The sequence below is a fragment of the Cherax quadricarinatus genome, chromosome 95 (genome assembly GCF_038502225.1).
Source record: "Cherax quadricarinatus isolate ZL_2023a chromosome 95, ASM3850222v1, whole genome shotgun sequence".
NCBI classification, from domain to species: Eukaryota; Metazoa; Arthropoda; class Malacostraca; order Decapoda; family Parastacidae; genus Cherax; species Cherax quadricarinatus.
Window position 1 is genome coordinate 13,437,029 of NC_091386.1, and position 25,001 is coordinate 13,462,029.

A 25,001-nucleotide genomic window follows, 5' to 3' on the forward strand; every position below is an offset into this window, starting at 1 on the left:
CAAGTGGTACATGAAACTTTTCTCCCATCATATGGACATCTATATGCTCAATGCATATAATATGTACCAAATGAAGACTGGCAACAGACCACCGTATGGCGAATATTGTTTATTGTCAGACAACTCATAATGAAGTACCAGGTAACAACACCTACAACACCTACAAGGTCCTCGCATTCCTCAGAATATACCCAAGCGTTTGAGGAGGGAAGGTGATCATTTCATAATACAGCTTCCTGCAACTAAGAAGAAATTTGTTCAGAAGAGATTCATCGTCTGTGCACAAACAAAATGACGGCAACAAGGACACAAAGACACTCGGTTTATGTGTGAGGAATGTAAGGTACCTCTGTGCATGGTGCCTTGTTTCAAGGAGTTCCACAAGCTCCAGCAGTTCTAAAACCATGTCCAGTGATTGTAAATATGTAAATATATGATAGAACATTAGTATTATACAAGATTTGTGCATGTTTATTGTAATAAACAACAGTGGTAAACAATAATATGATAATAACTTTAGTGCGGTTATTGTGTTCAATACAGTGAGTTTATATATATACATTATATACAGTATTGGTCTCTCAGGCCCCAAATGTTAGTAGGAAAAGAAAAAAATTGGAAAAGAAGAGAAAAAACTACAAAAAATGTTAAATAAAGTAATGAGCGTATGTGAAAATCGTCGATGTTGCCGCCACCTGGTCATTTTGGGTAAACTTCTCGGCACTGTATCTCGGTAAGTACTGATCAGAATTTTTTTTTGTCTTATTACCTTCACAAAAATATACTCTTTAATTCTGTAAGAATTTTTTTTTTTTTTTTTTTTTTCAAAATTTCTTGGACACTGGGGCACCACTTCAGATTTTGGTCTTGGACCCTGAATGGGTTAAAGAGTGCAGACATAGCTCCTTTGCATAAGGGAGGTAGTAGAGCACTAGCTAAAAATTACAGACCAGTAGCCCTAACCTCTCACATCATAAAAATCTTTGAAAGAGTGATGAGACTGCAGGTTACAAATTTCATGGACCAGCACAACCAACATAACCTAAACCAGCATGGTTTTAGAGCAGGATGATCATGTCTGTCTCAGCTGCTGAACCATTATGACAGAATTATGGAGGCACTGGAAGACGGCCAAAACGCAGATGTGATTTACACAGATTTTGCGAAGGCGTTTGACAAATGCAAACATGGAGTGATAGCACACATAGTCAAGGCCATGGGCATTATGGGGAAGGTAGACAGATGGATTTTCAGTTTCCTAACACACAGAACACAAAAAGTAGTAGTGAACAGGGCAAGATCCAGCATCAGCGAGGTCAAAAGCTCAGTGCCCCAAGACACTGTCCTGGCACCTCTGCTGTTCCTCATCCTCATAGCAGACATAGACAAAAACACCCGGCACACTTTTGTATCATCATTTGCAGATGACACTGAAATAAGCATGAAAGTCAGTACGGTAGAGGACACTGAAAAAGTCCAGTAAGACATAAACAGGGTTTTCCAGTGGGCAGTGGAGAACAACATGACGTTCAATGGTGGTAAGTTCCAGTGGCTTGGGTATGGAAAGAATGAAGAACTCAAAAGGAGCACTACATACAGAACTCAGAGAATCACCAAATAGAACGTAAGGAACACGTAAAAGTCCTATGAATAATTATGTTAGCGGACCTTTCTTTTAAAAACCATAACAAGACAAAGATCACGACAGCTCGGAAGATGAAGGGGTGGGTATTGAGAACTTTCAAAACAAGGGAAATAATGCTGATGGTGACACTCTTCAAATCATTAGTGCTCCCTCACTTAGAATGTTGCTCAGTGCTGATGGCCCCGTTCAAGGCAGGAGAAATATTGGAACTGGAACAAATACAGAGATTGTTTACAGCTCACATTGAGCCAGTAAAGCACCTAAACTACTGAGAATGCCTGCAATTCTTGAACATGTACTCATTGGAGCGGAGGAGAGAGGTACATGATAATATATACCTGGAAGGTACTTGAGGGCTTGGTCCCAAATCTGCACACTGCCAAAACAACATACTGGAGTGAGAGATATGGGAGAAAGTGTAAAATAAACCCAGTGAGGAGCAGGGGTGCGGTGGGGACAATAAGGGAACACTGTATTAATATCTGGGGTCCCAGACTATTCAACATCTTACCAGAAGATATCAGAAACACGGCTGGAACAAGTGTAGAAGCCTTCAAGAGGAAACTGGACAAGTATCTTCACCAGGTTCCAAATCAACTAGGCTGTGATGGATATGTGGGGCAGCGGGCCTCCAGCAGCAACAGCCTGGTTGACCAGGCAAGCACCAGACAAGCCTGGCCCATGGCCAGGCTCAGAGAATAGATAAACCCTCGAAACTTCAAAGGTTTATCAAAGGTATAACATTTCCTCTGTTCATTAGTCATATCCCCAGGCCCCTCTTACATTTCTTTTGCTTTCCACTCTTGATTTTTCATTCTCACAAAAAATAGAAGATTTACTGTTATGCAGACTGCTGCATTAGTGTAGAAATGGTATAAATAATATCAGTGCACTTGTGAAAGAATATTAGACTCACCAGTTGACGTGTATTGGACGCTTGGCATGATTTGTTTACTTTTGAACTTGGGCAAATATCGAACATTTCTGCTACTTTGAGCTCAATTTCAAGGTACTTTTCAATGTGAAACCAATCAAAATCATCTCAATTTAGAATATAAGAAAGAAGGAACACTGCAACAGGCCTACTGGCCCATGTGAGGCAGGTCTAAGTCTCCTACCAGCTTGATTCAATGCCCTAACCTAGTTAGGTCAGGTCACATTACAAGCACCCCAATGGAAATAAATATCTTTGATTTTTGGGGGGTTATTTTGGTGGGTAATTTACACCTATTTCATTATGATAATTGTATTTACATGTACCTGTGCTTAAATAAACTTACTTAATCCTGTGCTGCTAAAATTCATGACTTTACTGGGTTATCCTGCATTGTTAACCCTCAGCATTATTGAAAAACCCAAAATGTTATCTAAGCCAGCTTCTCCTGGCTTACTAATGCACAGTTACGAACCTCAGTTTCTGAAATATGTCTTCCATTCTGTAAAATGAGACCAGGAAAACTAGAATACAACCATAAATACCATAAGAAAATACAGTGCAAAGTCGCTGTTTTAAACCAAAAACACGGTCAAAGTTTTTTTTTCTCTCATTACGCACTGTGTACTGCAGGATTTTTTTTATACTCTGCACACTAACCACAGACCCATTCTTTCATATGTAGGCCTACCAGCTTTCTCTCGCTAGATTTGAAGGCCCTAGAATTTAGGTGTACTAGTACATCAATAGCCCTGGTGCGTAAGCTGTACTAGTACATCGGAAACCCTGAAAGGCTTAATTTATAAATAATTAAGTTTATTCAGGTATACACAAATACAGTTACATAGATTATCATACCTAGCATATGTGTAAAGTACCTAGGATAACCCAAAAAAGTCAGAGTGACTTACGTATTTCCATTGGGGTCCTTTTATACTTGCACTTAATATATTTACTTTTATGCTTACACTTTTATATTTACACTTACCTTGGAGATGTTAGTTTGATGGAGGAGATGCTGGCAGAGGTTTAGGGTAGTGGAAGATAGCAGGCCGGCGTATGTTCAGCGGATGTACACACATCCAACAACATTGGAGAGTTACTTTCGTGTCGTTTTTCTATCGCTTACTCACTTAACTTGCTTGCTGCATTGTTAATTCTACACTTTATCGCTAGCTGGCGCTGTAGCCTTTATCGATACCTGCTGCTTTAGTATCGTACATATCGTAGAATCAGTGAATCACTGCAGAAGGCACGTTCTCCCCTCTCTCTTCCTCCTCCACTTTGGTACTTTGCTATGAGTTTTTTCTTTAATTTTATTGTGTTTCTTTCCTTCTTTATCACAGGGCTGGCACTAGAAACTTTCTTTGGACCCATGGTGGCTTAATTAGCAGTTACAAGCACTAAAAACATTGGAATACAGTGGACCCCCGCATGACGATATTAATCCGTTCCTGAGAGCTCATTGTTATGCGAAATTATCGTTATGCGAATGAATTTTCCCCATAAGAAATAATGGAAATCAAATTAATCCGTGCAAGACACCCCAAAGTATGAAAAAAAAAATTTTACCACATGAAATATTAACTTTAATACACACAAACTGAAAAAGACATGCACAGTTACATGACACTTACTTTTATTGAAGATCTGGTGATGATTGATGGGATGGGAGGAGGGTAGAGAGTGTTAGTGTTTAGAAGGGGAATCCCCTTCCATTAAGACTTGAGGTGTCAAGTCCTTTTCTGGGGTTACTTCCCTTCTTCTTTTAATGCCACTTGGACCAGCTTCAGAGTCACTGGACTTCTGTCGCACAACACATCTTTCCATAGAAGCCTGTACCTCCCGTTCCTTTATGACTTTCCTAAAGTGGTTCACTACATTGTCAGTGTAATAGTCACCAGCACGGCTTGCAATAGCTGTGTTAGGGTGATTGTCATCAAAAAAGGTTTGCACTTTAAGCCACATTGCACACATTTCCTTAATCTTTGAAGTAGGCAACTTCTTCAATTTCTCTCTCCCCTTCTCCGAACCAGTTTCCTCAGGTGTGGCCTCATGCTGATGAAGATGATCTAGCAGCTCATCAGTGGTTAGTTCTTCATTGTCCTCCTCCACCAACTCTTCCACATCATCCCTACTAACCTCCAACCCCAAGGACTTTCCCAATGCCACAATGGATTCCTCAACTGGCATAGGATTCCCAGGGTTAGCCTCAAACCCTTCAAAATCCCTTTGGTCTACACATTCTGGCCACAGTTTCTTCCAAGCAGAGTTCAAGGTCCTCTTAGTCACTCCCTCCCAAGCCTTGCCTATAAGGTTTACACAATTGAGGATATTAAAGTGATCTCTCCAAAACTCTCTTAGAGTCAATTGAGTTTCTGAGGTCACTACAAAGCACCTTTCAAACAGAGCTTTTGTGTATAGTTTTTTGAAGTTTGCAATAACCTGCTGGTCCATGGGCTGCAGGAGAGGAGTGGTATTAGGAGGCAAAAACTTCACCTTAATGAAGCTCATGTCCCCACAAAGTCGCTCTGCCACGTCTGTAGGATGACCAGGGGCATTGTCTAACACCAGGAGGCACTTAAGGTCTAATTTCTTTTCAGTTAGGTAATTTTTCACATTGGGGGCAAATGCTTGGTGTAACCAGTCATAGAAAAAGTCCCTAGTGGCCCATGCCTTACTGTTTGCCCTCCACAGCACACACAAATTAGCCTTGAGGATATTCTTTTGCCTGAACGCTCTGGGAGTTTCAGAGTGATACACTAATAAAGGTTTCACTTTGCAATCACCACTAGCATTGGAACACATGAGAAGAGTAAGCCTGTCTTTCATAGGCTTATGTCCTGGGAGTGCCTTTTCCTCCTGAGTAATGTAGGTCCTGCTTGGCATTTTCTTCCAAAACAGGCCTGTTTTGTCACAATTAAACACTTGTTCAGGTTTCAGTCCTTCACTGTCTATGTACTCCTTGAATTCCTGCACATATTTTTCAGCTGCTTTGTGGTCCAAACTGGCAGCCTCACCATACACACTATGTATGCCACTACGCTTCTTAAATCTCTCAAACCAACCTTTGCTGGCCTTAAATTCACTCACATCATCACTAATTGCAGGCATTTTTTTAATTAAATCCTCATGCAACTTCCTAGCCTTTTCACTTATGAGCACTTGAGAGATGCTATCTCCTTCTATCTGTTTTTCATTTATCCATACCAATAAGAGTCTCTCAACATCTTCTATCACTTGCGATCTCTGTTTCGAAAACACAGTTGAACCTTTGGCAAGAACAGCTTCCTTGATTGCCATTTTCTTGGACACAATAGTAGCGATGGTTGATTGGGGTTTACTATACAACCTGGCCAGCTCGGAGACACGCACTCCACTTTCATACTTAGCAATGATCTCTTTCTTCATCTCTATAGTAATTCTCACCCTTATTCCTGTAGGGTTGGCACGAGAAGCTTTCTTGGGGCCCATGGTCACTTATTTTGCAGATAAAATCACCAAAAACACTGTAATAATACGAAATGTTCCGATTGTATGCTTGGATGTTACCGCGGAGGCTGGCTGGTAAACAATACCACCGGTGGAACATATGAGGCTGGCTCAGGCCGCACATTAGACGCGTCTCGGATGAATAGCATTGAGAGGGTTTTTTAGCGGTATGCGAGGCAAAATCTTAGCGATAAAATGTATCGGTATGCGGATTTAACGTTATGTGATGCCGACGGTATGCGGGGGTCCACTGTAATACAAAATATATCGCAGGTACACTTGGAATCGACCAAAATGGCTTGTAAACACTGGCACACTGGCTGTACATGGAGTCTTGGAGTGGCTGGGCCCGCTCAGGCTGCGCTCCGGCCCCATGGACAAGTTCTGGATGAATATCATTAGATGAGTTTTTAGCCGTTGGTAGAGCCTTTTTTTTATGCCAAAGAGCGCCGTTAGATGAATTTCCCGTTACTTATGCCACCGTTAGTTGAGGGTCCACTGTATGTATCAATCGTTAATTATAATTTCACACATGTGTCACCTGACACTCACATGGTACAGATGACACCCTTTTTAAGGTTATAACACTTTCTCTGCCGTGTCACATGACACCCTTGTCTCTGCATTATAACACACCATCTCTACTGTGTCCACATGACACCCTTTTCTCTGTGTAAATCTACACATCTTCTCTACCATGTCACACAACACCCTTGTCTGTGTTATAACCCTCCTTCTCTACTGTGTCCACTTGACACCCTTTTCTCCATGTAAATCTACACACCTTCTCTATCGTGTCACACGACACCCTTGTCTCTGTGTTATAACACACCGTCTCTACTGCATCCACATGACACTATCTATCCATGCTAAAACGTTCCCTTCTCTCAGCATCACCCGCATAGTGTCTTTCTCCTCAGAGGCCAGCCTGACAGTGCATGCCGGTAGAATCAGCCGGAGGCCAGCAAGGTCCACTGAGATCAGTGAGGCCCGCAGGTAGAAGTCTGCAGAAGAGGCCAGTAAAACTGCGACCAGAGGCCCACAGGTAATAGAGTCCAGCAAGGCCAACAGGCAACCAAGTCCTGAGGCCCACGATAACTGAAGCCAGCAGACTAAGCGAGGCTCGCAGGTAACTGAAGTCTGCAGGGATCTGAGTGACCAGTAAAACTGCAGCCAAGAGGCCCACAATTGACTGAAGTCAGCAGTGAGTCAGTAGGTATCACTGTGTACTCCGTGAGGCAGTCTGGTGAACACTCGCAGTAAGGCCGGCTCAGCAGTCCCCACATTGGGTTTGATGACGTACCCATGGTACTGCAGGGCGGCAGGTTAACAATCTAACCACTAGTTTGGCAGGAGACCGCAACATCCAGCGTGTCTAAAACATTGCTGGGACCTATAAATACTTTGTATATATTTCTAGACAATAATAAATGACCAAGGCAGATGAAAATGTTAACTGTCAGTGTGTTTGTGACTGAGTACAATTTCAGTACCTAATATTAGTGTAGAACAAAGATTGGCTATGAAATCACAAGAACTACTATAAATTGTAATTATCAGAACATAAAAATTATATAAAATAATGTAAAATGAGAAAAAAAAGGTATATCGGCAACGCTTCTGCAAGCAGCAGGACTCCATGTTGCCGTCAGGTGAGCATCCAGCACTAACTTCGCGGGCTTATATCTTGGTAAGTACTGATCCAAAATTTTTTTTTCTTATAATGTGTAGAGTAACGCCCTCTTCATTTAACCCTTTCAGGGTCCGTCCCGTAGATCTACGGCTGGTCGGTGAGTGTCCAAACCGTAGATCTACGCCAAAATTCTAGCGCCGTCAAATTTAGCGCGAAAGCGCTCATAGGCCTACATATGAGAGAATGGGTCTGCGCGGTGGGTGTGCGCCATAAACAAAAAATCTAGGCGCCTGCATAGCATTGTGGGAACGCCGGCTCAGTCACCCTTGTTCACCATGTCTCGTCGCAAGTCAGCTCTCACTCCCCGGAAAATTGGGACTCTCCTCTTCCTGTCTGATAGTTCTGACACTGATGGAAGTGGAAATGAAGACGAATTCTACGGCTTTGATGAGTTAGTGACCGAAAATAATGACCAGGATATCGATAATAGTGCAGAAAACCCCGACGATCCTCGACCTTCTACCTCTGGTGTGGGCACTCGTGACTCACGGTCAGTTGTTCCTAAACGTAAGAGAAAACTAATATTTTCCCGTGGTCTGGCCTCTGACTTCAGTAATGACGATGATTCTGACGTGGATTGTGATTTTATTGCGCTCGACGATCATTCGAGTAGTGATAGTGAGGAAACATATTCACCAGTGAAGCGTCGGTATGTGCGCCGCCGCATGCGCTCGGGTAGTGTACCCTATGCTATGCCCAGGGGACGGAGTACATCCCGTAGTACATCCCGGAGTACATCCCGTGGCCCTACACCCGTTTTAGGTAGTGATAGTGAGGATGATGTGGCTACACTTGGCATGGATGGGCCACAGACATCAGTGGATGGTGTTAGTGGGGCTGGTGGTGGTAGTGGCACCGCCATGCGTGACTCGCTGTGCCACGCGGGAACCCACGCTGCTGACTCGTCAGTTCAAGGACAAAGCGGAGCGTCACCCACCAGCCCGCCACAACCACCCGTACAACCAGCCTATGATGTCCAGTATCCACCAGCAAACCGTATCTGGGATTGGCAGCAAAATCCCAATTTTGTTCCCAGCCCTCACCACTTTGATGACTCGCAAAGTGGAATTCTACCTACCTGTCCCCTTGGAACCACGGCCAATGAACTGGAATTCTTTGAATTATTCTTTGACCAGCCATTGATGGAAACTATTGTCAGGGAAAGTAATAAGTATTTTCAGTACACCATGGCAAATACGATCTTATCACCACAGTCAAGACTACACAGGTGGAAAGAGACGACTGTTGCAGAAATGTATTTGCTTTTTGCAACAATAATGCTTATGCCTCACGTCTATAAGCATAATATAAAAGCATACTGGTCCACAGATCGGCTAATTTGTACCCCATCCTTCAGTGAAATAATACCAGTGAACAGGTTTATCTTACTCTTACGTATGTTGCACTTCTCTGACAAAACCAGGCCTGACAGAAGTGACAGGTTATACAAGATTAGAAATGTTTTCATGTATCTCAAACAAAAGTTCAGGATATACTTTTATCCATTCAAGAATCTTGTAATTGACGAGTCTTTGATTTTGTTCAAAGGTAGACTGTCATTCAAGCAGTATATACCGAGCAAGAGGAACCGCTTTGGTATAAAATTGTTTGTACTCTGTGATTGTGACAGTGGCCTGGTGTTGGATATTGTTGTATACACGGGTAGTAAAACATTGAAAGATACCAAGATGTTATTGGGTATATCAGGTGACGTAGTGAGAAACATGATGGCACCTTATCTTGGTAAGGGCCATACATTATATACCGATAACTGGTACACAAGCCCATTACTCAGTGATTTCATGCGAGTGAACAAGACAGATGTGTGTGGCACAGTGCGTTCTAATCGTAAACATATGCCCAGGCTCAACGCAGGTGTTCATGGTGATGACGTGCAGGTGTTTACTGCCAATGACATCATGGCATTACGGTGGCATGACAAACGAGATGTCACATTGTTGACAACCATTCACCGTAATGAAATGCAAGACAGTGGCAAAGTTGATCGAGTGACTAATGAACGTATTCGAAAACCAGTGACAGTGATTGATTATACACAAAACATGCGCTTGGTTGACAAGTGTGACATGCAGATTGGTTTTGTTGACTGTGTTCGTAAGAGTTACAAGTGGTACATGAAACTTTTCTTCCATCTCATGGACATTTCAATGCTGAATGCATATAATATGTACCAAATAAAGACTGGTAACAGACCACCGTATGGTGAATTTTGTTTGTCTGTTGTCAGACAACTCATAATGAAGTACCAGGTAACAACACCTGCAATACAACATGGTCCTCGAATTCATCACAATATACCCAAGCGTTTGAGAAGAGAAGGTGATCATTTCATAATACAGCTTCCTTCAACTCAAAAGAAATTTGCTCAGAAGAGATGCATTGTCTGTGCACAAACAAAACGACGGCAACAAAGACGCAAAGACACTCGGTTTATGTGTGAGGAATGTAAGGTGCCTCTGTGCATGGTGCCTTGTTTCAAGGAGTTCCACAAGCTCCAGCAGTTCTAAAACCATGTCCAGTGATTGTAAATATGTAAATATATGATAGAACATTAGTATTATACAATATTTGTGCATGTTTATTGTAATAAACAACAGTGGTAAACAATAATATGATAATAACTTTAGTGCGGTTATTGTGTTCAATACAGTGAGTTTATATATATAAATTATATACAGTATTGGTCTCTCAGGCCCCAAATGTTAGTAGGAATAGAAAAAAATTGGAAAAGAAAAGAAAAAACAACTAAAACAACAAAATAATATAATACGCGTATGTGGAATTCGTCGATGTTGCCGCCACCACATCATTTTCTACAAACTTCTTGGCACTGTATCTCGGTAAGTACTGATCAGATTCTAATTTTTTTTGTTTTATTACCTTCACAAAAATATGCTCTTTAATTCTGTAAGAAAAAATAATTTTTTTTTTTTTTCAAAATTTCTTGGACACTGGTGCGTGACTTCAGATTTTGGCCTTGGACCCTGAAAGGGTTAAATAAAAAACAAATTTTTTTTTTTTTTCAAAATAGTATTTGGAGTGCTGGGCGAGTGAACATAGCTCTACATTTGGACAGGTTAACCCTTAAACTGCCCAAATGTAGATCTATGTTGACATGAATAGCACTCCGATCGTATATTTAGCTTTTATTTTACATAAGAAAGCATATAATATCGGACATAGATCTATGTCCAGAGCACTACGCATGTGAAAGCAGATCTATGTTTGGACAGTCTAAAGGTTAAGTGTTAAAACTTTTTCATGGCTGGTGTTTCCCTTTTACAGGTCATCCTTTGGCTGTCATCACTCAAGTGCTATCTAACTCGATGGAATGAAAATACAGACTGATGATGAAACTATATTAGTCACTGCATGAAAAAATCTAAGTGGTAAGTTTTCATTGATGTGAAACCACATATAATTCTTCAGAGTGCTATACCAGTGAGTATGTGAGAACATTTGAGAGTTTCCACTCAACACAGGTGTTTGTCCCAACAACAATAAATATTGGACCAATTCTTATCCTATAAAATTTCCATTGAGAAAAGCAACATGCTGTACTAGCATTGTGGGAATTCCTATAAAAGTGTTAAGAATATAATTAAAATAAAAATCATTTTAAAGAAGTCAAAAAAGAAAAATGAGTGGTGATAAAAAGAAAAACCCACATCAGTGTGCAGTGTGTCAGAAAGTTTTTTCATGTAATTCTCGTCTCAAGAGACATCAGACAGTTCATTCCGAGGAGAAACCTTTTCAGTGTTCTGAGTGCCAAAAAAGTTTCAAGGATAAATCTTCACTAGCAGATCACCAGAAAATTCACTCAGGAGAAACACCGTATCAGTGCCCAGTGTGTCTTAAAAGCTTTGCACACAGGTCTTATATCACTATACACAAGAGAATTCATACTGGAGAAAAGCCACATCAGTGTACAGTGTGTCACAAAGGCTTTAAACAACTAAGCCACCTGATAACACACATGAGGGTTCACACTGGAGAGAAACCATATCTTTGTTCAATGTGTCCAAAGGCATTTTCAGTCAAGTGTGCTCTGGTGAAACATGAGAGATTTCATCTAGGAGTGAAGCCATTTAAGTGTTCCGAGTGTTTGAGATCATTCTCCCAGCACTTCACCCTTGTTGAACACATGTCAGTACATACAGGACAGAAACCTTATAGATGCTCAGAGTGTGGCAAAGGGTTTTTAACCAAATCCAGTCTGATTGGTCATTTGAAAATTCATACACAAGAGAAACTACATAATTGTCCAATCTGTTCAAAAAGCTTCTTGCGTAAAAATGGCTTAGCAAAGCATGTGAAAACTCATAGCAGACAAAAAGAACAACCATTTCAGTGTTATAAGTGTCTAAAAGGCTTCTTATACAAAACTAATCTCTTGTACCATATGAGAATTCATACAGAGGAAAAAAAGGATACCAATATTCAGTGTCTAAAAGACTTCAGGAAAGAATCAGTTGGTAAAACATCGGGTGACACCAGCTCCAGCACACAGACTCCAGTCTAACTTATCCTTATTTGAGATGTACTAGAACATGTCATCAACTTAAATATGCATAAAGTCTCATACATCTGCACTTTATGGAGTGTTTATAACTGCTGAGCTGTAGTACAGACATATGAGAAGCATAAATGTTCTTAATGCTGTTGTTTTCTATACAAATAACTTGTTTTGCTGAGTGTAGAACTACCTGGGGTCGTTCTGAGGGTCGGTGCTTCTGCAGTCCACAACTTGAGGAGGTGTTGACCCCCCCAGAATGGCCTCCAGGTAGCTCAACACTCGGCAAAATGAGTTACTGGTGTAGAAAACAACAGTACGAAGAACTGCTATGCTTCTCCCATGTCTGTACTGCAGCTCAGCAGCTGTAACTCTTTGATTCACAAACACTCCATAAAGTATAGAGCTTCATCAGGTCATCACATGATGAGGCTCTACAAAGAGCAAGACAAACTTTCTGCAATGTGTCTTTAATTCACTCTTGTTAGCAGTGCAACATTTATATACAGTTTATTTGTATATTGAAAAATCAGGAACACAACTCATATATCAGGCTTGACAATCTTAAAAACAAGTATTTTCATAAAGGCTAATTATTCAGTTATTTTATCATTACTCATTTGTTAAGCTGAGCTTGTGACAATTGAAAGAGGTCATTGTATGGAGATAAATGGTATAAAATACCAAAATGAGGGAGAAATAGACAGAAATGAAGTATAATGTGATCCTTTGTTGACTAAGTTTTCCCTACACAGTGCTCTTTAACAGGTTACAAAAAATCTACCTGGGCAATGAGTACTCTTTGCTCAGGTACATCTGTTTATGACAAGATATGTACTCTTTTCACAGGTAGATCTGTTTATGACTAGATAAAGCCCACTGTGTGGGCAATACATAGTCAATAAAGGATTGCATTATACTACATTTGTGTTAATTTTTCCAGGTCACTGTATGTAGCATTTTTGTCGATGTCAGTGAATCAGTTCACTGATGCAGTAAAAAAGCAATGAGGTGAATTAGAATGTGACTCTAGGGACTCCCAGAAATCATCTTGCACTGCTGGATGTAATAATAATAATTCATGTTAAACTCTAAACCCATGTAAGTTATTCAGCACAAGACATGGTGGAGGCTTGATCCTCTGTCTGCTGAGCACCAGACACTTTTCCCATTTGTACTCACCTAAATGATTTTGCTGCTGAAATACACCACCGAAGGGCAGTTGCAAGGCTGCTGTTTGGCGGTGTGTTGCAGCAAGGCTCCTCTGCACAAGACAAGACACCATGAGGCTCCTCTACACAAGACAAGACACCACAAGGCTCCTCTACACAACACAAGACACCACGAGGCTCCTCTACACAAGTCAAGACACCACAAGGCTCCTCTATGCAAGACAAGACACCACAAGGCTCCTCTACACAAGTCAAGACACCACAAGGCTCCTCTATGCAACACAAGACACCACGAGGCTCCTCTACACAAGTCAAGACACCACAAGGCTCCTCTACACAAGACAAGACACCACAAGGCTCCTCTACACAACACAAGACACCACGAGGCTCCTCTACACAAGACAAGACACCACAAGGCTCCTCTACACAACACAAGACACCACAAGGCTCCTCTACACAACACAAGACACCACGAGGCGCCTCTACACAAGACAAGGCACCACAAGGCTCCTCTACACAACACAACACACCATGAGGCGCCTCTACGCAAGGCAAGACACCACAAGGCTCCTCTACACAAGACAAGACACCATGAGGCTCCTCTACACAAGACAATACACCACGAGGCTCCTCTACACAAGACAAGGCACCACGAGGCTCCTCTGCACAAGACAAGACACCACAAGGCTCCTCTACATAAGACAAGACACTATGAGGCTCCTCTACACAAGACAAGACAATACAAGGCTCCTCTACACAAGAGAAGACACCACAAGGCTCCTCTAAACAAGACAAGACACCATGAGGCTCCTCTACACAAGACAAGAAATCACAAGGCTCCTCTAAACAAGACAATATACCATGGGGCTCCTCTACAAAAGACAAGACACCACGAGGCTCCTCTACATAAGACAAGACACCACGAGGCTCCTCTACACAAGACAAGGCACCATGAGGCTCCTCTGCTCAAGACAAGATACAACAAGGCTCCTCTACATAAGACAAGACACCATGAGGCTCCTATTCACAAGACACCATGAGGCTCCTCTACACAAGACACCATGAGGCTCCTCTACACAAGACACCATGAGGCTCCTCTACACAAGACAAGACACCACAAGGCTCCTTTATACAAGACAATACACCACAAGGCTCCTCTACACAAGACAAGACTCCACAAGGCTCCTCTACACAAGACAAGACACCACAAGGCTCCTTTATACAAGACAAGACACCACAAGGCTCCTCTACACAAGACAAGACACCACAAGGCTCCTTTATACAAGACAAGACACCACGAGGCTCCTGTACACAAGACAAGACACCACGAGGCTCCTCTACACAAGACAAGACACCACAAGGCTCCTTTATACAAGACAAGACACCACAAGGCTCCTCTACACAAGACAAGACACCATGAGGCTCCTCTACACAAGACACCACGAGGGTCCTCTACACAAGATAAGACACTACAAGGCTCCTCTACACAAGACAAGACACCACGAGGCTCCTCTACACAAGACAAGACACCACGAGGCTCCTCTACACAAGACAAGACACCACAAGGCTCCTGTACACACAAGACACCATGAGGCTCCTCTTCACAAGACAAGACACAACAAGGCTCCTCTACATAAGACAAGACACCATGAGGCTCCTCTACACAAGACACCATGAGGCCCCTCTACACAAGAGAAGACACCACAAGGCTCCTTTATACAAGACAATACACCACAAGGCTCCTCTACACAAGACAAGACACCACAAGGCTCCTTTATACAAGACAAGACACCACAAGGCTCCTCTACACAAGACAAGACACCACAAGGCTCCTTTATACAAGACAAGACACCACAAGGCTCCTGTACACACAAGACACCATGAGGCTCCTCTTCACAAGACAAGACCCTACAAGGCTCCTCTACAAAAGACAAGACACCACAAGGCTCCTCTACACAGGACAAGACACCATGAGGCTCCTTTACACAAGACAAGACACAACGAGGCTCCTTTATACAAGACAAGACACTACAAGGCTCCTCTACAAAAGACAAGACACCATGAGGCTCCTTTGCACAAGATAAGACACGACAAGGCTCCTCTACACAAGACAAGACACGACAAGGATCCTCTACACAACACAAGATACCATGAGGCTCCTCTACACAAGACAAAATACCATGAGGCTCCTCTACACAAGACAAGATCCTACAAAGCTCCTCCACACAAGGCAAGACACCACAAGGCTCTTCTACACAAGACAAGACACCATGAGGCTCCTCTACACAAGACAAGATACCATGAGGCTTCCCTACACAAGATAAGACACACCGAGGCTCCTCTACACAAGACAAGAAACCACAAGGCTCCTCTACACAAGACAAGACACCATGAGGCTCCTCTACAAATAACAAGACACCACGAGGCTCCTTCATACAAGACAAGAAACCACGAGGATTCTCTACACAAGACAAGACACCACAAGGCTCCTCTACACAAAACAAGACACCACAAGGCTCCTCTACACAAAACAAGCCACCATGAGGCTCCTCTACACAAGACAAGACACCACAAGGCTCCTCTACACAAAACAAGACACCACAAGGCTCCTCTACACAAAACAAAACACCATGAGGCTCCTCTACAAATGACAAGACACCACAAGGCTCCTTTATACAAGACAAGAAACCATGAGGCTCCTCTACACAAGACAAGACACCATGAGGTTCCTCTACGCAAGACACCATGAGGCTCCTCTACACAAGACACCATGAGGCTCCTCTACACAAGACACCATGAGGCTCCTCTACACAAGACAACATGAGGTTCCTCTACACAAGACACCATGAGGCTCCTCTACACAAGACAAGACACCATTATGCTCCTCTACACAAGAAACCATGAGGCTTCTCTACACAAGACAAGACCCCACGAGGCTCCTTTACTCAAGACATGACACCATGAGGTTCCTCTACACAAGGCACTATGAGGTTCCTTTGCACAAGAGAAGACACCATGAGCCTCACTTACACAAGACAAGAAACCATGAGGCTCCTCTTCACAAGACACCATGATGCTTCTCTACACAAGACACCATGAGGCTCCTCTGTACAAGACAAGATACCATGAGGCTCCTCTATACAAGACAAGACACCATGAGCCTCCTCTTCACAAGACATGACACCATGAGGCTCCTCTGCACAAGACAAGATACCACGATGCTCCTTTATACATCGCTCAAGAGATAAGAAGAAAGAACTATTGAATTGGTGTGAAATAATTTTGTAAGGCATAATCTTAAATTTACGAGAAATATTTGTGTAGAATATACAGTGGACCCCTGGCTTACGATATTATTTCATTCCAGAAGTATGTTCAGGTGCCATTACTGAACGAATTTGTTCCCATAAGGAATATTGTGAATTAGATTAGTCCATTTCAGACCCCCAAACATACACATACAAACGCACTTACATAAATACACTTACATAATTGGTCGCATTGGGAGCTGATCGTAAAGCGGGGGTCCACTGTATTATCTCTGTAAAATTTGCGAGTCATTTGACTTGGAAATCCAACTCATGCTGACTGATAAAAATGGCATATGACATTTAAACACAGTGATATTTTAAGAATGTCAAAAGTGAAATTAATGTGTTTACATATGTTTTTGTATGTATGTGTATGTAGTAGGTTGGTAGACAGCAACCGCCCAGGGAAATTCTGCCTACCTACTAAGCGAATGTAAAACAGAAGCCTGTAATTGTTTTACACGATGGTAAGATTGCTCTCGTCTTTTTTCTGTCTTATAGATGTTCAAGATTTCAGGTACATCTTGCTACTACTACTTGCACTTAGGTCACACTACACATGCATGTACAAGCATATATACACACACACCTCTCTGGGTTTTCTTCTATTTTCTTACTAGTTCTTGTTTAACATAAGAACATAACATAAGAAAGGAGGAACACTGCAGCAGGCCTGTTGGCCCATACTAGGCAGGTCCTTTACAATTCATCCCACTAACAAACATTTGACCAACCCAATTTTCAATGCCACCCAAGAAACAAGCTCCGATGTGCAAGTCCCTCTCAAATCCAACCCCTCCCACTCATGTACTTATCCAACCTAAATTTGAAACTACCCAAAGTCCTAGCCTCAATAACCCAACTAGGTAGACTGTTCCACTCATCAACTACTCTATTTCCAAACCAATACTTTCCTACGTCCTTTCTAAATCTAAACTTATCTAATTTAAATCCATTACTGCGGGTTCTCTCTTGGAGAGATATCCTCAAGACCTTGTTAATATCCCCTTTATTAATACCTATCTTCCACTTATACACTTCGATCAGGTCTCCCCTCATTCTTCGTCTAACAAGTGAATGTAACTTAAGAGTCTTCAATCTTTCTTCATAAGGAAGATTTCTAATGCTATGTATTAATTTAGTCATCCTACGCTGAATGTTTTCTAACGAATTTATGTCCATTCTGTAATATGGAGACCAGAATTGAGCTGCATAATCTAGGTGAGGCCTTACTAATGATGTATAAAGCTGCAGTAAGACCTCTTATCTCCATGGGGTAGTGGAACAGAATTCTTCCTCCATAAGCCGTGCATGTCGTAAGAGGCGACTAAAATGCTGGGAGCAAGGCGCTAGTAACCATTTCTCCTGTATACATTAATAAATTTATATAGAGAAACATTTGTTTTTCTTTTTGGGTCACCCTGCTTCAGTGGGATATGGCCTGTGCATTGAAATAAGAAGTACAGTGGACCCCCGGTTAACGAACTTTTTTCATTCCAGTAGTATGTTCAGGTGCCAGTACTGACCGATTTTTTTCCCATAAGGAATATTGTGAAGTACATTAGTCCATTTCAGACCCCCAAACATACACGTACAAACGAACTTACATAAATACACTTACATAATTGGTCGCATTTGGAGGTGATCGTTAAGCGGGGGTCCACTGTGTGTATGTATGTATGTGTGTGTGTGCTTATGTATGTATGTGTGTGCGCTTATGTATGTACGTGTGTGTGCGTATGTATGGTATAACATGAAAGAAGTTGATAAAGATGCAGAAATATAATAACTTTTTTTTATTATATTTTCCTGGAGAGCTTTTGATCCATCCACCTGTGTATCATGTTGATGAAGCTCTTGATCCATCCACCTGTGTATCATGTTGATGAAGCTCTTGATCCATCCACCTGTGTATCATGTTGATGAAGCTCTTGATCCATCCACCTGTGTATCATGTTGATGAAGCTCTTGATCCATCCACCTGTGTATCATGTTGATGAAGCTCTTGATCCATCCACCTGTGTATCATGTTGATGAAGCTCTTGATCCATCCACCTGTGTATCATGTTGATGAAGCTCTTGATCCATCCACCTGTGTATCATGTTGATGAAGCTCTTGATCCATCCACCTGTGTAGGACTGGTGATCCATGCACCTGTGTAGGACTGGTGATCCATCCACCTGTGTAGGACTGGTGATCCATCCACCTGTGTAAGACTGGTGATCCATGCATCTGTGTAGGACTGGTGATCCATCCACCTGTGTAGGACTGGTGATCCATGCACCTGTGTAGGACTGGTGATCCATCCACCTGTGTAGGACTGGTGATCCATCCACCTGTGTAAGACTGGTGATCCATGCATCTGTGTAGGACTGGTGATCCATCCACCTGTGTAGGACTGGTGATCCATCCACCTGTGTAGGACTGGTGATCCATCCACCTGTGTAGGACTGGTGATCCATGCATCTGTGTAGGACTGGTGATCCATCCACCTGTGTAGGACTGGTGATCCATGCATCTGTGTAGGACTGGTGATCCATCCACCTGTGTAGGACTGGTGATCCATCCACCTGTGTAAGACTGGTGATCCATGCACCTGTGTAAGACTGGTGATCCATGCACCTGTGTAAGACTGGTGATCCATGCACCTGTGTAAGACTGGTGATCCATGCACCTGTGTAAGACTGGTGATCCATGCACCTGTGTATGACTGGTGATCCATGCACCTGTGTAAGACTGGTGATCCATGCACCTGTGTAAGACTGGTGATCCATGCACCTGTGTATGACTGGTGATCCATGCACCTGTGTATGACTGGTGATCCATGCACCTGTGTATGACTGGTGATCTATTTACCTGTGTAAGACTTGTGATCCATCCACCTATGTAAGACTGGCAATGCATGCACCTGTGTACAACTGGTGGTCCATGCACCTGTGTAAGACTGGTGGTCCATGCACCTGTGTAAGACTGGTGGTCCATGCACCTGTGTAAGACTGGTGATCAATGCACTTGTAAGACTGGTGATCCATGCACTTGTAAGACTGGTGATCAGTGCATTTGTATAAAGCTTGTGATCCTCTCCTCTTCAAGGGGGGCTCCTTGGCATGGTGGAGAGGCTCTTGGTCTGAGGAATTAGACCTGTTGGTCTCCTTCCTCAGATTGAACCTAATTACCCCCCAATCCCCCCTGTCTTATCCCATCCTCCCTTTTTCTTTTCCTCCTCTTCCTCCTCCCCACTCCTCCCTATTACCTTTTTTTTTTTCCACAGGCACGCTAGTTCCTGGGTAGGGGAAAGGGTACTGGGGTCCATCTCATTCCGTTGAGGTTCTTGGCTGTGGTGTAGTTTGCCGTGGAATCTGGATCACCTGGGGATGTCCCGATTCCTCTCGGGTCTCCCGGGGAGTGGCTTTGGGTATCTTTCGGGCGACGGGTGTATCTCTGGAGGCTGCCTTTCGGATTCTGGGGGTGGTGACCAAAGGAGGTATGCTATGTGGCAGATATCCGGCCGCCCTCTCTTTTTGTCCACCGAGGTAGCTCGGCAGATGTGAGGTTGCTATCCCAGATTGCTGGTTTACTGGCATGATGGGTAGGGTATGGCATGGGTTCCATGCTGCATCTGCACTACTTGTGGTGCTGAGGTCCTCTTGGGTGCGGAGGGAGATTTCTGGCCCTCTCATTCCTCCCAGGAACTATCCCTCCCCAGTCCCCCCTTTTTTTATTCTTTTTTTATTTTTATTTTTTTTTTTTTTTTTTTTTTTTAACAAAAAGAAAGAAGTAACCTAACCATGGAAGCCCTAGTCCATGAACCTGCTTCCCCCGGGCCCCTTCTTGATACCGCACCCCGTTCTGACCCCGCCTCATCTTTGGACCACTCTTTGGACACTCCTCATGCCTCTGTACCTCTTGCCGGTGCTGTTTCCTCACCCACTTCAGGTACTGAGGTCTCGACTGACTCCTTTGATTTATCTGACCTCTGCTCTCCTTTGGCTATGCTTCCGGCCTCTCCCTCTATGGTGCGACAATTTTCGAATCGCCGGTCCATTCCACGTTGGACCAACTCTGGTCCCACTCATAAACGCCAATGACAATTACCTGCTGATGATACTTCTCCACCTTCTCGTTCTTCTCAGAAAAGATTGACACGTCCTGCACTCCCTTTTCACGCTCAGTTGCAGCCTTTTCTGTGGTTACCTCTCCCATAGTCACTCCTGTATCTAATTCTTTTGCTGTTCTGGGCTTAGACGTCCCTACTTCAACGCCTCAGTCTGTTCTCACGTCTTCGTGTTCTCCCTCACAAGCCTCGGTATCGACGAGATCTCGTATGACACCTCCTCCCAATTGTCCCTCTACTTCTCAAAGTAAAAAAAAATGTCCTTTAACCCCTCCTTCCCTTCCACCTCCTCATTTTACCTTCCCTGTCTCTGTACCTGGTTCTTCCCCTTTCACTGGCTCTGTTACAAGTGTAGAGGTTCACCCTCCTCCTTGTACTGTACCTTCCTCCCCTGTTCCCTCCCAAGTTTCTTCCTCTTCTGCCACCTCCCAGGTTTCTGCCTCTTCTGTCCCCTTCCACGCTTCTTCTCCAGTTCCCCCCACCTTTTCGCCCCCCCCTACCTTGGTACAGTCCATTACAGTTCCAATCTTTGCTCATCCTCCCCATACCATCTCCAATATTGTCTCCCATACAATGTCTCTGAATTCTGAAACACTTGAAGCAATCTCTGAATATATTGCAGAGACCAAACCATCAGTGGACACTGATCCACCCTCTGATCCTTCTCTCTCCTCTCCTCCATCTGTGCAACTCCTTTCTTCGCATCGCACCGTTCCTTCGCTGCTTGAACGTTTTCCGCTGCCACTGCATGTGGACTTTTCTAACCCCTCTAGTCCGTAGGAACCCTTACCTGCAGATTTCAGGTATCTTTATCGTTCCCAGTCATAGCCTAGTTACAGTGGAATATATGCGGCCTCAGGGGTAATCGGGGTGAGCTTCAGATGTTACTCTCCCAGTTTTTCCCTGTTGGTGTTTGCTTACAGGAACCAAAATTACACTCTGCTGTTATCTATCCCATCTCAGGCTATAATTTATTGTATTCTTCAGATCCTTTTCCTGATAGGACCTTTAATGAAAGTGCCCTTTTTCTGCACACTGATATTCCGTACCATCAGCTATTTGTTCGTACTTCGCTGCATTACACAGCAGCCCGTATCCACTTGCATAGGTGGTATATGCTCTGTTCTTTATATCTTTCTCCTCGGGCATTATCTATCCCTGATATTGCCTTTCTTGTTTCGTCATTACCACCACCACTTCTGTTACTTGGCGATTTTAATGCCCATCATTTCCTCTGGGGGGTCTCACTGTGATTCCCGTGGCATTCAGTTAGAGGCTTTTCTTGCTACCCACCCCCTCCATGTTTTAAATACAGGTACTCACCCATTTTGATCCTCAGACTCACACTCTCTCTTGCATCGATCTCTCAGTCTGCTCTTCCTTCACTGCATTAGACTTCACCTGGTCTTTTCTCCCGGATTTACATGACAGCAATCATTTCCCAGTCATTCTTACTTCCCCTTCATATTCACCACCTCTTCGTAACCCATGCTGGCAATTTGATCAGGCAAATTGGAACCTTTACTCACAACTAACTGTTTTTAGTGAGGTTCCTGCATCATCCTCCATTGATGAGCTTTTACACCTCTTCTCGTCCTCCGTTTTAACTGCAGCTTCTCATTCTATACCCCAAACTTTGGGCAGGCATTCTCAGAAATGCGTGCCTTGGTGGTCTCCTGCTTTTGCTCGTGCAGTACATTTGAAAGGCGCTGCGTGGGGCAGGTACCGGTACAATAGAACCACAGAGAGACTTTTTGATTTTAGGCAGAAGCGTGCGATTGCTCGCCGTGTCATCCATGACGCTAAATGCACTTGCTGGCAAGATTATGTCTCCACCATCACCTCTGCTTCCTCTATGAGTGCAGTCTGGAAAAAAGTACGAAAACTGAATGGTAAATATTGTCTTGACCCGGCTCCTGTTCTGCAGGTTGCCGGTGTTGATATAGCAAACCCACTAGATGTTGCCAATGAAATTGGCAGTCTGGTCTGTATTTCTCAGGGGATCCATCTCTTTCCTCAAAGTCTGCCAGAGAGTTAGCACCCTTGGACTTTTCTTCTCTCAGAGAAGAACAGTATAATGTGCCTTTTACACTTCAAGAACTGGAGGCAACACTCTCAGCTTGCCGATCATCGCCAGCTGGGCCGGACGACATTCATATTCGTATGCTACAACATTTACATCAGTCAGCCCTTGCAGTCCTATTACGCCTTTTCGATCTTATTTGGTCACAAGGAGTTCTTCGACAACCGTGGAAATCTGCCATTGTTCTCCCTTTCCGCAAACCGGGTACTACGGGACATGAAGCCTGCCACTATCGTCCCATTGCTCTTACCAGTGCAGTTTGCAAAGTGATGGAATGCCTGGTAAATAGACATTTAGTGTGGTATTTAGAGACACACAATAGTCTCTCCATTCGTCAATATAGTTTTCGTAAGGGACGTTCTACCATAAATCCCTTGCTATGCTTGGATACGTATGTTCATAATGCCTTTGCGAATAACCACTCAGTTATTGCCATATTTTTTGACCTTGAGAAGGCATTTGACACAACTTGGAGGTATAATATTTTGGCCCAAGCCCACTCCTTAGGCCTCCGAGACAATCTACCATCCTTCCTTAAGAACTTTTTAACTGACAGACATTTCCGTGTTCGGGTTAATAATGTGCTCTCCCCGGACTTCATCCAAGCTGAAGGTGTCCCCCAGGGATGTGTTCTGAGCACAACACTTTTTCCCCTTGCTATAAATGATTTGGCCTCTAGTCTTCCATCAAATATTTGGTCATCACTCTATGTTGATGACTTCGCTATTGCCTGTGCAGGCGCTGACTCACCTCATTACAGTTTCTCTCCAGCATGCGGTCGACCGTGTTTCCAATTGGGCCACCACACATAGGTTTAAATTTTCTAGTACCGAAACTCACCATATTACTTTCGTTAGACACTCTGTCATCTCCGATCATCCTTTGTACCTCTGTGGCTCCTGTATCCCTGAACGTGATACAGTCAGGTTTCTGGGCCTCCTCTTTGACTGTAGGTTATCCTGGAAACCTCACATTACCTCTCTGAAGGCAACTTGTCACAGCCGGCTGAACCTTCTTAAAACCCTTGCTCATCTTTCATGGGGAGCTGATCGTCGAGCTCTCCTTCGTCTACATTCTGCCCTCATTTTATCGAAACTTGATTATGGTGACCAGATTTATTCAGCGGCCTCTTCTGCTACTCTCTCTAGCCTTAACCCCATTCATCACCAAGGATTACGTTTATGCCTTGGTGTTTTCACTCTTCCCCTGTTGAGAGCCTCTATGCTGAAGTGAATGTTCCATCCTTATCCGATCGCCGTGATGCCCATTGCCTTCACTACTATGTACGCTCTCATGATCTCCGCAATCCTTCCATTTATAGAATGGTCACTGATATTAGTAGACATTCTTTATTTGCTCACCACCCCTGTTTACTCCGTCCCTTCTCTCTTCGCCTTCATTCGCTCTTGTCTTCTCTTCAATTAACACCTTTCTATGTTCATGTAGCATCTCACTTTTCCCTACCCCCCTGGGAAGTTCCAGCTGTTCGAGTCTGTTCTTTCTCTCTCCCTTGCTCGAAAGCCCAACTGTCTACAGTGGCCTCTGCTCTCTTTTTCTTGACCACTTCCACTCTCATTCTCATGCCATTGCAGTGTACACAGATGGCTCTATGTCTTCTGATGGCATAGGATTCGGACTGCGTCGTACGAGGACATTTACTATCTTCGGCTAGTATTTTTACTGCTGAATTGTATGCCAATCTTGCAGCACTTACCTGTATTGCATCTATGCCTGTGCCATCATTTGTGATTGTCTCAGACTCCCTTAGTGCTTTACAGGCTATACAGAAATTTGATACACCTCACCCCTTAGTCCTCCATATCCAACTTTGGCTATGCAGCATCTTTACCAAGCATAAAGATATTGTTTTTTGTTGGGTCCCTGGTCATGTTGACGTACAGGGCAATGAACAGGCAGACACTGCTGCGCGGTCAGCAGTACATGACCTACCAGTGTCATATAGAGGTATTCCATTTATGGACTATTTTGCTGCAATAGGTTCCCACCTTCACACCTGTTAGC